The sequence below is a fragment of the Heterodontus francisci genome, unplaced genomic scaffold (assembly GCF_036365525.1).
Source record: "Heterodontus francisci isolate sHetFra1 unplaced genomic scaffold, sHetFra1.hap1 HAP1_SCAFFOLD_52, whole genome shotgun sequence".
In the NCBI taxonomy this organism is placed as follows: Eukaryota; Metazoa; Chordata; class Chondrichthyes; order Heterodontiformes; family Heterodontidae; genus Heterodontus; species Heterodontus francisci.
In genome coordinates this window covers 725,520-742,500 of record NW_027141175.1, presented here as the reverse complement: position 1 = coordinate 742,500, position 16,981 = coordinate 725,520, and positions in this window count along the sequence as shown.

Genomic DNA, 16,981 nt, shown 5'->3' with positions numbered 1-16,981 from the left:
AGTGTCAGGGTCTAGGTTTTGTGTGTGTGTTTGTGTATGTATGTGTGTGCTTGTATATAAGTCTCAGGGTCTGCACTGTGGTGTTTGTGTGTGTATATATATAAGTCTCAGGGCATGGACTGTGGTGTGTGTGTATATATATAAGTCTCAGGGCCTGGACTGTGGTGTGTGTATATATATATATAAGTCTCGAGGCCCGGAGTGTGGTGTGTGTGTATATATATAAGAATCAGGGCCTGGACTGTGGTGTGTGTGTATATATATATATAAGTCTCGAGGCCTGGAGTGTGGTGTGTGTGTATAGATATATCGAAGTCTCAGGGTCTGGACTGTTGTGTGTGTGTGTTTGTATATATATATATGTCTCAGGGCCTGGACTGTGGTTTGTGTGTATATATATATATATATAAGTCTCAGTGTCTGGACTGTGGTGTGTCTGTATATATATATATAAGTATCAGGGCCTGGACTGGTGTGTGTGTGTGTGTGTGCAGATATATAAGTCTCAGTGTCTGGGCTGTGGTGTGTGTGTGTGTATATAAATATGTCTCAGGGTCTGGACTGTGGTGAGTGTGTGTGTATATATATATAAGTATCAGGGCTTGGACTGTTGTGTGTGTATATAAATATATATATATAAGTCTCAGTGCCTGGACTGTGGTGTGTGTGTGTATATATATATAAGTCTCAGGGCCTGGACTGTGGTGTATGTGTGTGTATATATATAAGTCTCAGGGCATGGACTGTGGTGTGTGTGTATGTATATATATAAGTCTCAGGGCCTGGACTGTGGTGAGTGTGTGTGTATATATATAAGTCTCAGGGCCTGGACTGTGGTGTGTGTGTGTGTGTGTGTATATAAGTCTCAGGGCATGGACTGTGGTGTGTGTATGTATATATTTAAGTCTCAGCGTCAGGACTGTGGTGTGTGTGTGTGTGTGTGCTTATATATAAGTCTCAGGGTCTTGGCTGTGGTGTGTGTGTGTGTGTGTGTGTGTGTGTGTGTGTACATATATCAGTCTCAGGGTCTGGACTGTGGTGTGTGTGTGTGTGTGCATACATATAAGTCCCAGTGTCTGGGCTGTGGTGTGTGTGTGTGTGTGTGTGTGTGTGTGTGTGTGTGTGTGTGTGTGTGTGTGTGTGTGTGTGTGTGTGTGTGTGTGTGTGTGTGTGTGTGTGCATATATATAAGTCTCAGGGTCTGGACTGTGGTGTGTGTGTGTGTGTGTGTGTGTGCGTGTGTGTGTGTGTGTGTGTGTGTGTGCATATATATCAGTCTCAGGGTCTGGACTGTGGTGTGTGTGTGTGTGTGTGTGCATGTATATCAGTCTCAGGGTCTGGGCTTTGTGTGTGTGTGTGTGCATATATATGCTCTCAGTGTCTGGCTTTGTGTAGTCTGTGTGTGTGCATATATATAAGTCTCACGGTCCGGGCTGTGGTGTATGTGTGTGTGTTTCTGTGTGTGTGTGTTTGTATCTATATGTCTCAGGGCCTGGTCTGTGGTGTGTGTGTGTATATATTTATACATCTCAGGTCCTGGACTGCCGTGTGTGTGTGTGTGTGTGTGTCTGTGTCTGTGTCTGTGTCTGTGTCTGTGTGTGTGTGTATATATGTATGTCTCAGGGTCTGGACTGCGGTGTGTGTGTGTGTGTGTGTGTGTGTGTGTGTGTGTGTGTGTGTGTGTGTGTGTGTGTGTGTGTGTGTGCATTTATTTCTGTCTCAGTCCCTGGGCTGTGATGTGTCCATGGAGACTGACATTAATTACAGTCTCTGCTTCTCTCTCCACAGATGCTGCCAGACCTGCTGAGTATTTCCAGCATTTCTTGTTTTTACATCAGATTTCCAGCATCTGCAGTATTTTGCTTTTATTATAACAATGACCCTTTGTTTCCTGCCACTGAGCCCATTTTGTATTTTTGGGTGAACCAGTTTCTCCTCAACTCCCCGCTAATCCTTCTACCAAGCACTTTAAGTCACTGCCCCCTAGTCACTGAGCTCTCAGCTCAGGTGAATAGACTCTTCACCTCCACTCTATCCAGGCCCCACAAAATTATGTCCATTTCAATCGGATCTCCCTTCAGCCTTCACTATTCCAAGTAGAATAGCCCCAGCCTATCTCATCTTTCTTCAGAGCTGCATTTTTCCAGTCCTTGTAAAACTCCTCAGTAGCCTCTCTCGTGCAATTACATCCTTTGTGTAATGAGGTGACCAGAACTACACACAGTACTCAGGTTGTAGCCTAACCAATGATTTATACAGTTCTAGTTTAACCTCCCTGCTCCTGTATTCTATACCTCAGCTAATAAGGGAAAGGATTCCATATGCCTTCTTAACCACCTATCGACCTGACCTGCTACCTGCAGGGATCAATGGACATTGACTCCAAGGTCCCTCACTTGCTCTACACTTCTCAGTATTTTCCGATTGATCGTCTATCCCTTTGCCTTGTCTGAACTCCTCAATTACATCGTCTCATACTTAACCAGGTTGAATTCCATTTGACACTTTTCTGCCATCAATATTTTCGAGCAGCCTACAGCTATCCTCCTCGCTATCTACCGCACGGCCAATCTGTGTACCATCTGCACACATCTTGATCATGCCCCCTACATTTACGTTCAAATCGTTAATATACACCACTAAAAGCTGGGGACCCAGTACTGAGCCCTGTGGAACGCCACTGGAAACAGACCTCAAGTCAGTAAATCACCCGTCAACAAACTGCCTTTGTTTCCTGTCACTGAGCCAATTTTGTATCCAGCTTTCTGCAGTTCCCTGGATTCCATGGGATTTTATTTTTTTACCTAGTATGCCACATGGGACCTTGTCAAAAGCCTTGCCAAAATCCATGTAGACCATATCATCAGCACTACCCTCATCTATCATCCTTACTACGTTGTCGAAAAATTCAATCAAGTTGGTCAAACAATATCTTCCCTGATCAAATCCATGCTGACTGTCCTTGATTGACCTGAGCCTTTCTAATTGACAGTTTATCCTGTCTCACAGAATAGATTCCAATACGTTACCCACTACTGAGATTACACTGACTGGTCTGCAATTATTTGGTCTATCCGTTGCTCCATTTTTAAAGAGGTACAATGTTAACAGTTCACCAATCCTCTGGCACTACACCTCTTTCCAGTGAGGACTGCAAAATGATGGTCTCTGTTTGTGAAGGACATTTGTTAACCACTTTCTGGGGCATCAAACATTTCACTTACATCACGGGGTTCAACAGGGTGATACTGCCCAGTCCATTATAAACTTTCCCAGTATAGGGCGGCACAGTGGCACAGTGGTTAGCACTGCAGCCTCACAGCTCCAGCGACCCGAGTTCAATTCTGGGTACTGCCTGTGTGGAGTTTGCAAGTTCTCCCTGTGTCTGCGTGGGTTTCCTCCGGGTGCTCCGGTTTCCTCCCACATGCCAAAGACTTGCAGGTTGATCGGTAAATTGGCCATTATAAATTGCCCCTAGTATAGGTAGGTGGTAGGGAAATATAGGGACAGGTGGGGATGTGGTAGGAATATGGGATTAGTGTAGGATTAGTATAAATGGGTGGTTGATGGTCGGCACAGACTCGGTGGGCCGAAGGGCCTGTTTCAGTGCTGTATCTCTAAACTAAACTAATACTTCCTCTCTCCCTATGTTTATTATATCCAATAATTCACACTTTTCCTCCTTAACGACAATATCTAAATCCCCCCTCTTTTCTGAAGACATACGCTAAGTGCTCAATAAGAACCAGTCCAATATCTTCCACCCTTATACAAAGGTTACCTTTCTGATCTGCTATGGGGCCTACTCTCCCCTTAGTTATCCTCTTACTCTTAATGTATTGAGAAAACATCTTTGGGTTCACCTTGATTTTGCTTGCCAATATTCTTTCATGCCCTCTCTTTCCTTTCCTAATTTCCTTTTTGATTTGACGCCTCCACTTTCTATACTCCTTTCGGCTTTCTGCAGTATTGAGTTCTCAGTGTCGGAAATAAGCTTTGCTTTTCTGCGTTATCCTACCCTGTCGGCTCCTTGACATCCATGGGACTCGAGATTTGGCCGCCTCACCCTTTTTCTTTGTGGGAACATGTTTATCCTGAACCTCTGGAATCTCCCCTTTCAATGCCTCCCACTGCTCTGAGACTGAATTACCTTCAAACAGCTGTTTCCTCAGTTGAACAGACTGGGGTACAACTTTCCCCATTGAGAACTCTAACTGCTGATATATCTCTTGTCCTGTCCCATAATTCAGTTAAAACTAACAGAATTATGATCACTCCCACCAAAATGCTCCCCCACTGTCACTCCTCCACCTGCCCATCTTCATTTCCTAAAACAATGTCTAAAACCGCACCCTCTCTTGTTGGACTTGTTACATCCTGGTCAAAAACGTTCTCCTGAATGCACCTCAAGATTTCTGCTCCCTCAATTCTTTTCATACTAAAATTATCCCAGTTAATATTGGGGTCATGAAAATCCCCTACTATTACTGCCCGATGGTTCTTGCACTTCATAGAGTCTTGCCTACATATCCGATCTTCTATCTCCCTCTAACTATTTGGCTGTCGGGATCACACTCCCAACAGTGTGATTGTCCCTTTCTGGTTCCTTAGCTCAATCCATATGGTCTCATTTGATGAACCTTCCAACATATCATCCCTCCTCACAGCTGCAATAGATTCCATGACCGAAATTGCCACTTCCCCTCCTTTCTTATCCCCCTCCCTATCGTGTCTGAAAACCCTGTAACCAGGAACGTTGAGCTGCCATTCCTGTCCCTCCTTAAGCCATGTTTCTGTAATAGCTATGATATCATACTGCTACCTGTCTATCTGTGCCCTCAGCTCATCTACTTTATTTGCTATACTCCTTGCATTGAAATAGATACCCTTGAGCACTGCCAACCTCTTTTAAAAATGAATTCTAACCCTCTTTTCCTCTGTCTCCTGGACTCATCCATTAATTTTCTGCCTTCTATTTTCGTTTCAGGTTTTGTCCCTACTGATTCTACACTCAGGTCCCCATCCCCCTGCAAAACTCGTTTCAACCCTCCCCGACAGCACTAGCAAAACGTTCTGCAAGTAACCCAGTCCCGGCTCCGATCAGGTGCAACCAGTCCGGCCTGTACAGGTCCCATCTAATCCAAAGCTGGTCCCAATGTCCCAGGAATCTGAAGCCCTCCCTCCTGCACCATCTTCCCAGCCACACATTCATCTGTCTTAGTTTTCTATTTCTATACTCAGTTGTGCATGGCACTGGGAGCAATCCAGAAGTTACCACTTTGAGGTCCTGCTGGCCTATTTCTTCCCTCGCTCCATATATTCTGACTGCAGGACGACATTCCTCTTTCTACCTTTGTCGCTGGTTCCGATGTGGACCATGACAGCTGGCTGTTCCCCTTCTCCTTCAAGATGCTCTGCAGTCGCTCAATGACATCCTTGTCCCTGGAACCAGACAAGCATGACACCATCCTCGATTCACGTCTGTGGCCACATAAACGCCTTCCTGTTCCCCTGACTATTGATCACTATGGCTCTTCCAGTCATCCCTCGACCATGCTCTGCAGCTCAGCCACCCGTGTTGACACGGACTTGGCTCTGGCTGCACTCCCCAGGTGAAGCATCACTTTCCTCACTATTCTGAACTGAATACCTGTTGGAGAGTGAGATGCACTCAAGGGTTTGCAGCACTACCTGCCTGATTCTTTTTGACTGTCTGGGGATCACCCATTCCCTCTCTCCCTGCATAATTTTCAGCAGTTGGGTGACCACATCAAAAACATGCTAAAGCTGAATAAACTGGTGTATTAGAAGGAAGAATGTGCAGCGTTGATGGAAGAAGACAGGGAATGGGATTAGGAATTGCTCATTCGGAGAGGCGATGCAGACACGTCGGACTGAATAGTTCCTGTTGTGCTGTAATAACACTGTGCTGGGGCGTCTCAGATGGGTGTAATGATGGAGAATGGGGGATCCGTGGTTGGAAAGGGAAGTTGTCCTATGGGAACCGGAATCTTAGCAGGGAATGTCCGACAGCCTGTCCAGGTCGAAGGCTTCCAGGAAGTATCCTCCCTGCCTCCTCCTCCTCCTGAGGTAGCCTGCGGATTCCTGGTGCCAATGCCTGTGTCCTCATGATGGTGATGATATGAAGGTGCAGCAGAACATCATGAACTTGGACACCTGCTCCAGTGTGTACTGGAGGGCTCCACCCGAGCGGATCAGACGTCGAAAGCATTTCTTCATCACACCGATGGTCTGTCCCACCATGTTCCTGGTGACTCCATTGCTCACGTTATACACATGTTAATTGTGTGAGGTTGGTTGGCGGTGGGAGGTGGTTTGGGGGTGTAGAGACAGGAGCTGTGTCTAGAGGGGGTTTTCTTTGTCTCCGAGGAGTCGCATTCTGGTTCTGCATGGAGACCCGCAGTGTTGGGACCGGCTGACTGCTTCAGAATGAAGGTATGGTGGCTGCTGCCAGGATAGAGGACATTCACCAACATGATGGACTGGGCATACTCACACACCAACTGTACATTAATGGAGTGAGAGTTCTTTCAGTTCCTGTACCTCTCCCCGTTGACATGGGAGCCCCTCAGAGCCACGGACACCATCAGGATTCCCGCTATCCTGACAAAGCCATGGGATCTCACATCCTGCTTCTCCATGCTGAGGGAGAAAATGATGACAAAGATGGCCACCCTCACCTCCCAGAATTAAAAATGGACAATACACAGGCCTAGTAACTACCGGTCAGTTAGTTTGACACCAGTTGTGGGAAAGGTTTTAGAAACAATAATCAGGGGAAAAGGACGACACACACTTGGAGAGGGTTGAGTTAATTAAGGATTGTCAGCACGGATTTCCAAAAGGCAGATTATGCCTGATTGAGCTAATTGAAATAACAAAGAACAAAGAAAATTACAGCACAGGAACAGGCCCTTCGGCCCTCCAAGCCTATGCCGATCCAAATCCTCTATCTAAACCTGTCGCCTATTTTCTAAGGGTCTGTATCTCTTTACTTCCTGCCCATTCATGTATCTATCTAGATACATTTTAAAAGACGCTATCGTGCCCGCATCTACCACCTCCGCTGGCAACGCGTTCCAGGCACCCACCACCCTCTGCATAAAGAACTTTCCACGCATATCCCCCCTAAACTTTTCCCCTTTCTCTTTGAACTCGTGTCCCCTAGTAATTGAATCCCCCACTCTGGGAAAAAGCTTCTTGCTATCCTACCTGTCTACACCTCTCATGATTTTGTACACCTCAATCAGGTCCCCCCTCAACCTCCGTCTTTCTAATGAAAATAATCCTAATCTACTCAACCTCTCTTCATAGCTAGCGCCCTCCATACCAGGCAACATCCTGGTGAACCTCCTCTGCACCCTCTGCAAAGCATCCACATCCTTTTGGTAATGTGGCGACCAGAACTGCACGCAGTATTCCAAATGTGGCCGAACCAAAGTCCTATACAACTGTAACATGACCTGCCAACTCTTGTACTCAATACCCCGTGCGATGAAGGAAAGCATGCCGTATGCCTTCTTGACCACTCTATTTACCTGCGTTGCCACCTTCAGGGAACAATGGACCTGAACACCCAAATCTCTCTGTACATCAATTTTCCCCAGGACTTTTCCATTTACTGTATAGTTCACTCTTGAATTAGATCTTCCTAAAGGCATCACCTCGCATTTGCCCTGATTGAACTCCATCTGCCATTTCTCTGCCCAACTCTCCAGTCTATCTATATTCTGCTGTATTCTCTGACAGTCCCCTTCACTATCTGCTACTCCACCAATGTTAGTGTCGTCTGCAAACTTGCTAATCAGACCACCTATACTTTCCTCCAAATCAGTTATGTATATCACAAACAACAGTGGTCCCAGCACAGATCCCTGTGGAACACCACTGGTCACACGTCTCCATTTTGATGATCAGAGAAGGTAGATGGTAGACTGGAAGATGGTAGACAGTGATTTTCCCCAAGGGTCAGTGTTAGGACCACAGTTTTTATTTGCTTTATATATAAGTGACATGGTTCTTGGAATACAAAGTAGAATTTCACAATTTTCTGATGATACCAATCTTGGAGGAGTGGTAAACTGTGAGGATGTTACAAACTGCCTGCAACAGGATATAGATAGGCTAGCAGAATGGACAGAGAAGTGGCAGGTGGAATTTAATACAGAGGAGTGTGAGCTGATGCATTTTGTCAGAAGGAATAGGAAGGCAATATAGACTTAATGACACAGTTCTAAAGATTGTGCAGGAACAGAGGGACTTGTGGCTCCAAATGCATTGATCTGTGAAGGTGGCAGGACATATTAGGAGAATGTTTGGCAAAACATATCAGATCTTGGGCTTCATCATGAGAGACAAAGATACAAAAGCAGGGAAATTATGCTGAAACTTTATAAAGATTTGGTTAGGCCCCAACTGGAGAACTATGTCCAGTTCTTGTCACCACAATTGGAAGGAAGTGAAGGTCCCTGAGAGGGTGCGGAGGAGATTTACCAGAATGGTTCCAGGGATGGGGGTTTAGTTACAAAGTGAGTTTGGAGAAGATGGAGTTGTTCTCCCTGGAGTAAAGGAGTTTGAGAGAGATTTGATAGAGGTGTACAAGATTATGATAGGCTAAGATCAGATAGACAAGGAAAAACTGTTCCCATTAACTGATGAAACACGGACCAGGGACACACAGAAGGAAGGTTTTGGGTAAGAGATGTAGGGGAATATGAGTAAGAACTTTTTTACACAGTGGATGTTAATGAGCTGGAACTCACTCCCCATGAGGGTGGTGGAAGCCGAGACAATCAATGATTTCAAAAGGAAACTGAATGAAATTAACTTGCAGGTATATGAGGAATGAGCGGGGAGTGGCACTGACTGGATTGTTCCAGCAAGAGATGGCCTCCTTATGTGTTGTGCATGACTATACGACTCCATTGATTTCTACGAGTCTATGCTGTATGTGTCTACTGCTCCTGCCTGGGAAGATCCAGATATATAGACTTTCAATGAAACTGACAGCTCCGTCCTCACGCTGAAGTGAGGCTACAGGTCGTGTTACAGGAGGTGACACAGCTCTGCGACCACCTCCTTATTGAATCAGAGTCACCTCACTCACTGCTCTTGGGTTAATTGTAGGTAGGAAAAGAGCTCTTGGAAAACCCGGGGTGGGTAGGGAATAGTCCCTCCTCCCTCATTACCAAGCTTCCGCTCTCTGCAGTCTCTGCTCCTTTTGTGGGTCATGTTACAGATCCAGAGACACTGTAACTACAGTCCCCATACCTCGTACAGAGTTGAGTCACCAAATCCTCTGTCCTCCCTGCATGTCTGCAGCAGCTCACAACGCAACCTCTAGAAACCCATCCACAACACATGCACTGACTTTACAATAGCAGAAGTAAGTCAAAAGCCCCTCACCTGCAGGTTGGATGCCTGGTCCTTTTTAATAACACTAGAGGGGATTCATTGTGATGCTAAATGTATATTCAGCTGACAGTGACTAACACAAGCAGTCAGTGGTCATGCCGAGACCTGATTTCAAAGACGTACTCAAAGCTGTCTGGTTGGGACATTGAAGTCACATTCAAAACTATCCTCACATGAGTATCACAAGCATTGTATGACTCGCTGGAGCCCTGTCCAGCATGAGGCACTGTGCTGACCACTCAAGAGCCCTGTCCAGCATGGGGCACTGTGCTGACCATACTTGAGCCCTGTCCAGCATGGGGCATTGTGCTGACCATACTAGAGCTCTGTCCAGCATGGGGCATTGTGCTGATAATACTAGAGCCTTGTCCAGCATGGGGCACTGGGCTGACCATACTAGAGCCCTGTCCAGCATGGGGCATTGTGCTGACCATACTGGAGCCCTGTCCAGCATGGGGCATTGTGCTGACCATACTAGAGCCCTGTACAGCATGGGGCACTGGGCTGACCATACTTGAGCCCTGTCCAGCATGGGGCATTGTGCTGACCATACTGGAGCTCTGTCCAGCATGGGGCATTGTGCTGATAATACTAGAGCCCTGTCCAGCATGGGGCACTGGGCTGACCATACTTGAGCCCTGTCCAGCATGGGGCATTGTGCTGATAATACTAGAGCCCTGTCCAACATGGGGCATTGAGCTGACCACACTAGAGCCCTGTCCAGCATGGGGCACTGTGCTGACCACTCTAGAGCCCTGTCCAGCATGAGGCACTGTGCTGACCATACTAGAGCTCTGTCCAGCATGGGGCATTGTGCTGACCATACTAGAGCCCTGTCCAGCATGGGGCATTGAGCTGGCCATACTAGAGCCCTGTCCAGCATGGGGCATTGTGCTGACCATACTAGAGCCCTGTCCAGCATGGGGCACTGTGCTGACCACACTAGAGCCCGACCAGCATGAGGCACTGTGCTGACCACACTAGAGCCCTGTCCAGCATGGGGCATTGTGCTGACCATACTAGAGCCCTGTTCAGCATGGGGCATTGTGCTGACCATACTAGAGCCCTGTCCAGCATGGGGCATTGTGCTGACCATACTAGAGCCCTGTCCAGCATGGGGCATTGTGCTGACCACACAAGTGTACTGCCCACCATGGGACACTGTGCTGACCACACTAGAAGTGGCCGGCTGTGTGGTTCGCATCATTTTATGGGTCCCATCTTCTGTGCCCTCAGCACCAGTGAGTAGAGTTGAAAATCGTGGCTGGGAACAGATACAGAGAGGAAGAAATTCACTTTAAAAAGAGAATTGAGAAAAGATTGAAGGCATATTATTTGCAGAAATATGGGAAATGCACAGGAGAATGGGACTAATGGAGTGTTGAGGCCATGGAGGGATTCAGACTCAAGAATGAGAATATTAAAATTAAGGTGCTGCCAGACCGGGAGCCAATGTAGATCAGTGAGCACAGGGGTGATGGGTGATCGGGATTTGGTGTGAGTTAGGATACAGGCAGCAGAGTTCTGGATGGGCTGTGGTTTATGGAGGTTTATAACTGGGAGGGTGACCAGGATAGATTCGGAATAGTCAAGTGTGGATTTAACAAAGGCACAGATGAGGGTTTTTGCAGCAGATGGGCTGAGGCAGAAGTGGAGACGAGTGATATTACTCAGGTGGTAGTAGACAGGGTTGGTGATGGAGAGAATTTGGAGATGAACTCAAGTAAGGTAAAAATAGAACACAGAGGTTGTAAACTGTCTGGTTCAGCCTCAGGATCGGGTATGTGGTTCACAGATAGGGGATGGAGTTTGTGATGGAGACCAATGGACCAATGACACTGTCTTCTCTCTTCCCACAATTTACGTTCCAGAACAGTATTTCAGTAAACAGGGTTTACAGATCTCCTAGCTGGAAATAGAGACAGTATCAGCAGCAAAGAGGAGAGAGTAAATTGCAAGAACTGAAATACCGTTCACAGTGGTTTATACAGCTGATTTCTGGAGATAGAGATTCAGCAGAAATAACAACAGCAGCAAGGAGGGTAGAGTAAATTACAGGAGCAGTAATACAGTTAAACATGGTTAATCAAGGTAATTACTGGAGATATTCACCGGGATTAACAACAGCAGCAAGGAGGGTAGAGTAAATTACAGGAATATAATACAGTTAAACATGGTTAATCAAGGTAATTACTGGAGATATTCACCGGGATTAACAACAGCAGCAAGGAGGGTAGAGTAAATTACAGGAATATAATGCAGTTAAACTTGGTTAACAGAATAAATACCTGGAAACAGATACTAACCAGGGACACCAACCAGAGCGAGGATCGGATAATAAATGTATTGAGCAATCCGAAGTGCGAGGTAGATGCGAAAGTTTAATGAGAACCAGTCATAATGTGTAGAAAGATCGTGAAGCTCCGAGGATAAACTCTTGCTCATTGTTGTAACATTCCAATCTATTGTTCTCAGATTCTGACCCATTGTTCTCAGATTCTGACCCATTGTTCTCAGATTCTGACCCATTGTTCTCAGATTCTGACCCATTGTTCTCAGATTCTGATCTATCCTCTCCCTCTCTCTGGAGCCGCTGAACCCTGTGAGTGCCGGGCGTGATGCTCCCGCTGACAGTATGGGATAACACATCGAAAGGAGTCCCATATTAATAGGAGAGGGAAACCCTCCTGTGACACAATCAGGGTCCATGGAGACTGACATTAATTACAGTCACTGAACAAACAGTTTCAGTTAACACCTTTCAATCCAACACCTTTTTGAACCACAATAAACTGGAACTCTTACCCAGTCTGAATGGATGTATAGGGGTTTCTGAGGGAAGGAATGGTGGAAATAGCAGAGGCACTGGCCAGAATCTTCCAATCCTCATTGGATATGGGTGTGATGACAGAGGATTGGAGGATTGTAAATCTTACATCCTGTTTAAAAAAGGAGATATGCGATAAATGCTGTAATTACTGACTAGTCAGACTAGTGTCACGACTGGGGACATTTGTAGACGTGACAACCCAAGAGAAAAATACTTGTTGCTTGTAAAAACATTGGATAGTAAATGGTTAGCAACCTGGATATGCTAAAGACTATTGATGTCTGGCAAACAACAACAACAACAACAATTTATATTTAGATATTGCCTTTAATGTTATAAAAAATCCCAAGGTGCTTCACAGGAGCATTATGAAGCAAAGTGCGAACTGAGATACAACAGGAGATATTAGGTCAGAGGACCAACAGGTTAGCCAAAGAGGAAGGTTTCAAGGAATGTCTTAAAGGAGGAAATTGAGATGGAGAGGTGCAGAGGCGGAGATGTGTAGGGAGGATACTGCAGCTTGGGCCCCGGCAGCTGAAGGCACGGTCGCCAGTGGTGCAGTGATTAAAATAACGGATGTAAAAGAGACCAGAATTAGAGGAGCACAGATGTCTCGATGGGTTCTGGAGCTGGAGGAGATTACAGAGATAGGGAGGGGCGAGGCCATTGAGAGATATGACAACAAGGATGAGAATTTTAAAATCAAGATATTGCTTGATTGCGAGCCAATGTCGGTCAGTGTCATATAAACGGGACTTGGTGTGAGCTAAGACATGGGGAGCAGAGTTTTGGATGACCTCATGTTTACAGAGAATGAATGTGGGAGATCAGCCAGGAGTGAGTTGGAATAGTCACATCGAGAGGTGACGAAGGCAAGAATGAGGTTTCAGCAGCAGATGGGCTGAGACAGGGGTGAAGTCAGGCGATGTTACTGAGGTGGCAATAGGCGGTTGTAATTCTACCCTGAAAATGAGGTTAAAGCTCATGTTGTGATGAAATGTGACACCAAGGATGTAAACATATTGTCTCAATCTCAGACTGTCACCAGGAAGAGGGATGGAATCAATAGCAAGGGAACAGAGTTGGAGTGGGGAGTGAAAACAATGGCTTCAGTCTTCCCAATATTTAATTGGAGGAAATTTCTGCTCATCCAGTACTGGGTGTCGGATAATCAGTCTGATAATTTAACAACAGTGGAGGAGTGGAGAGAGGTGGTGGTGAGGTAAACTTGATGGAATTATTTGATAAAACAATGGAGAGGGTTGATGAGGGTGGTGTGATTGAAGTTATACATATGGACTTTCAAAAGATGTTCGATCAAGTGACATTCAATAGACAGGTTAGGGAAACCGAACCCTATGGATTAAAGGGACAGTGACAGTGTGGATATAACATTGGCTAAGGAACAGTAAACAGAGAGAAGTGGTGAAAGGTTGTTGTTCAGACTCAATGGGAGTATACAGTGGTGTTCCCCTGGGCTCAATATTAGGACCACTGCTCTTTTTGCTCTTGGAAACCCAGGGTGGGTAGGGCAGAGGCCATTCCTCCTCTTTCTTTCCAGAGCTTTCACTCTCTCTGCAGCTTCTGCTCCATTTGTTGATCATGTTACAGACGCAGAGACACTGTAACTACAGTCCGCATTCATCGTACAGAGTTGTGTCACCAAGTCCTCTCTCCTCCCTGAATGTCTGCAGCAGCTCATAACACAACCTCCAGAAAACCATCCACAGCACCTCCACTAACTTTGTAATAACAGAAGTGTGTCAAAAGCCCCTCAGCTGCAAGTTGGACGCCTGGTCCTTTTAACTAACACTAGAGGGGGATCCTCGTGCTGCTGAATGTATGTTCAGCTGAGAGTGACTAACACAGGTGGTCAGTATACATGCAAGGACCAAGTATCAAAGACGTACATCAAAGTTGCTGAAATGGCTGATCGACTTCATATTCAGACCTCTCCTCACACTACAGACACACACACGTTACACCGACACGAGCACCCCGGCCAGCCTGGGTGTCCTGTACAATGTGCTGGATGTGACCGGCAGTGCAGCTCACACCATTTTATGGATCCAAGCTTCCACAGCATGAGTGCAGCAGGAGAGATGAAATGTGTGGTCAGGAAAACCACACTGTGGCTGTCTGCATACAAAATTGTCTGGCCCATAGAAGACAGAGGGTGTTAGTAGATGGAAAGTATTCAGCATGGAGCTCGGTGACCAGTGGTGTTCTGCAGGGATCTGTTCTGGGACCTCTGCTCTTTGTGATTTTTATAAATGACTTGGATGAGGAAGTGGAAGGCTGGGTTAGCAAGTTTGCCGATGACACGAAGGTTGCTAGAGTTGTGGATAGTGTGGAAGGCTGTTGTAGGTTGCAACGGGACATTGACAGGATGCAGAGCTGGGCTGAGAAGTGGCAGATGGAGTTCAACCTGGAAAAGTATGAAGTGATTCATTTTGGTAGGTCGAATTTAAATGCAGAATACAGGCTTAAAAACAGGGTTTTTGGTAGTGTGGAGGAACTGAGGGATCTTGGGGTCCATGTCCAGAGATCGCTCAAAGTTGCCACCCAAGTTGATAGGGTTGTTAAGAAGGCGTATGGTGTGTTGGCTTTCATTAACAGGGGGATTGAGTTTAAGGGCTGCGAGGTTATGCTGCAGCTCTATAAGGCCCTGGTTCGACCACACTTGGAATATTGTGTTCAGTTCTGGTCGCCTCATTATAGGAAGGGTATGGAAGATTTAGAGAGGGTGCAGAGGAGATTTACCAGGATGCTGCCTGGACTGGAGGGCATGTCTTATGAAGAAAGATTGAGGGAGCTAGGGCTTTTCTCATTGGAGCGAAGAAGGATGAGAGGTGACTTGATAGAGGGGTACAAGATGATGAGAGGCATAGATAGAGTGGATAGCCAGAGACTTTTTCCCAGGTGGAAAGGGCTATCACTAGTGGGCATAATTTTAAGGTGACTGGAGGAAGGTTTCAGGGAGATGTCAGAGGTAGGTTCTTTACACAGAGAGTGGTGGGTGCGTGGAATCCGCTGCCAGTGGTGGTAGTAGAAGCAGATACATTAGGGAAATTTAAGCGACTCTTGGATAGGTACATGGGTGATAGGAGAATGAAGGGTAGGTAGTTAGTTTGATCTTAGAGTAGGTTAAAGGTTCGGCACAACATCGTGGGCCGAAGGGCCTGTACTGTGCTGTACTGTTCTATGCTCTATGTTCTATGTTATATGAAGAGTGACAGAGGGAAAGAAACTCACTTTTAAGCGGGAATTGGAAAAAAGATTTTTAAGATGAACAAGTTTCAGGAACATTGGAAATGAACAGGGGATTGGGATAATCAGAGGGGTGAGGACATGGAGGGATTTGATCACATGAGTGAGAATATTAAAATTGAGGTGTTACTGGACCAAGAGCCAATGTAGGTCAGTGAGCACAGGGATGTTGGGTGAACAGAATTTGGTGTAAATTAGAAGATGGCAGCAGAGTTTTGGATGACCACAGGTTACAGAGAGTAGGATGTGGGAGACCAGCCAGGAGTGTGTTAGAATAGTCAAGTCTCGAGATAAAAAAGGCATGGATGAGGTTTTTAGCAGCAGATGAATTGAGCTCTCTCTCTCTCGTTCTTTCTCTCTCTGTCGGCCTCATTTGCTCTGTCCCACACTCAGAATCTTATAAGTTTCAATCAAGTCGCCTCTTACTCTTCTAAACTCCAGCTGACATAAGCCAAGCCTGTCCAGCCTTTCCTCATTAGACAACTCCCCCATTCCAGGCATTAGTCTAGTAAACCATCTCTGAACTGCTTCGAATGCATTTCCACCTGTCCTTAAATGAGGAGACCAATACTGTACACAGTATTCCAGAAGTGGTCTCCCTATATAACTGAAACGTAACCTCCCTACATTTGTATTCAATTCCTCCTGCAATAGCCAATAACATTCTATTAGTTTTCCTAATGACTTGCAATACCTACATATTAACCTTTTACAATTCATGCACAAGGACTCTCAGTTCCCCCTGGATGGTAGAGCTCTGAAATCTCTCACCATTGCGATTATATGCTTAATTTTTATTCTTCCTGCCAAAATGGACAATTTCATATTTTCCCACAATATACTCCATTTACCAGATCTTTGCCCAATCACTCAATCTATCTACCCCTTTGTGGTTCACTTGTGTCCACGTCACAACATACTGTCTGACCGACGTTTCTGTCATCAGCAAATTTAGCAAACATACCTTTGGCCCCTTCATCCAAGTGATTTATATAAATTGTAAAGAGCTAAGGCACCCGCACTGATCCCTGTGACACACCACTCGTTACATCTTGCCAAACAGAAAATGATCCATTTAAGCCTGCTCTCTGTTTCCTGTTAGCTAGCCAATCTTCTATCCAAGCCAATAGGTTGCCCCCTACACCATGAGCTTTTATATTCCGCAATGAACTTTGATGTGGCACATTATGTAATCCCTTCTGGAAATCTAAGTACAGTACATCCACCAGTTCCCCTTTATCCACAGCACCTGTTACTTCTTCAAAGAACTTCAATAAATTGGTTGAACATGGTTTCCGTTTCACAAAAGCATGTTGACTCTGCCTGATCACCTTGAATTATTCTGTGTGTCCTGCTATAACGTCTTTCATAATAGCTTCTTACATTTGATCCATAGCCAGAAAGCCTTTCTCACCTGCCACAGGCCGTATGTCCACTATGTCTATTC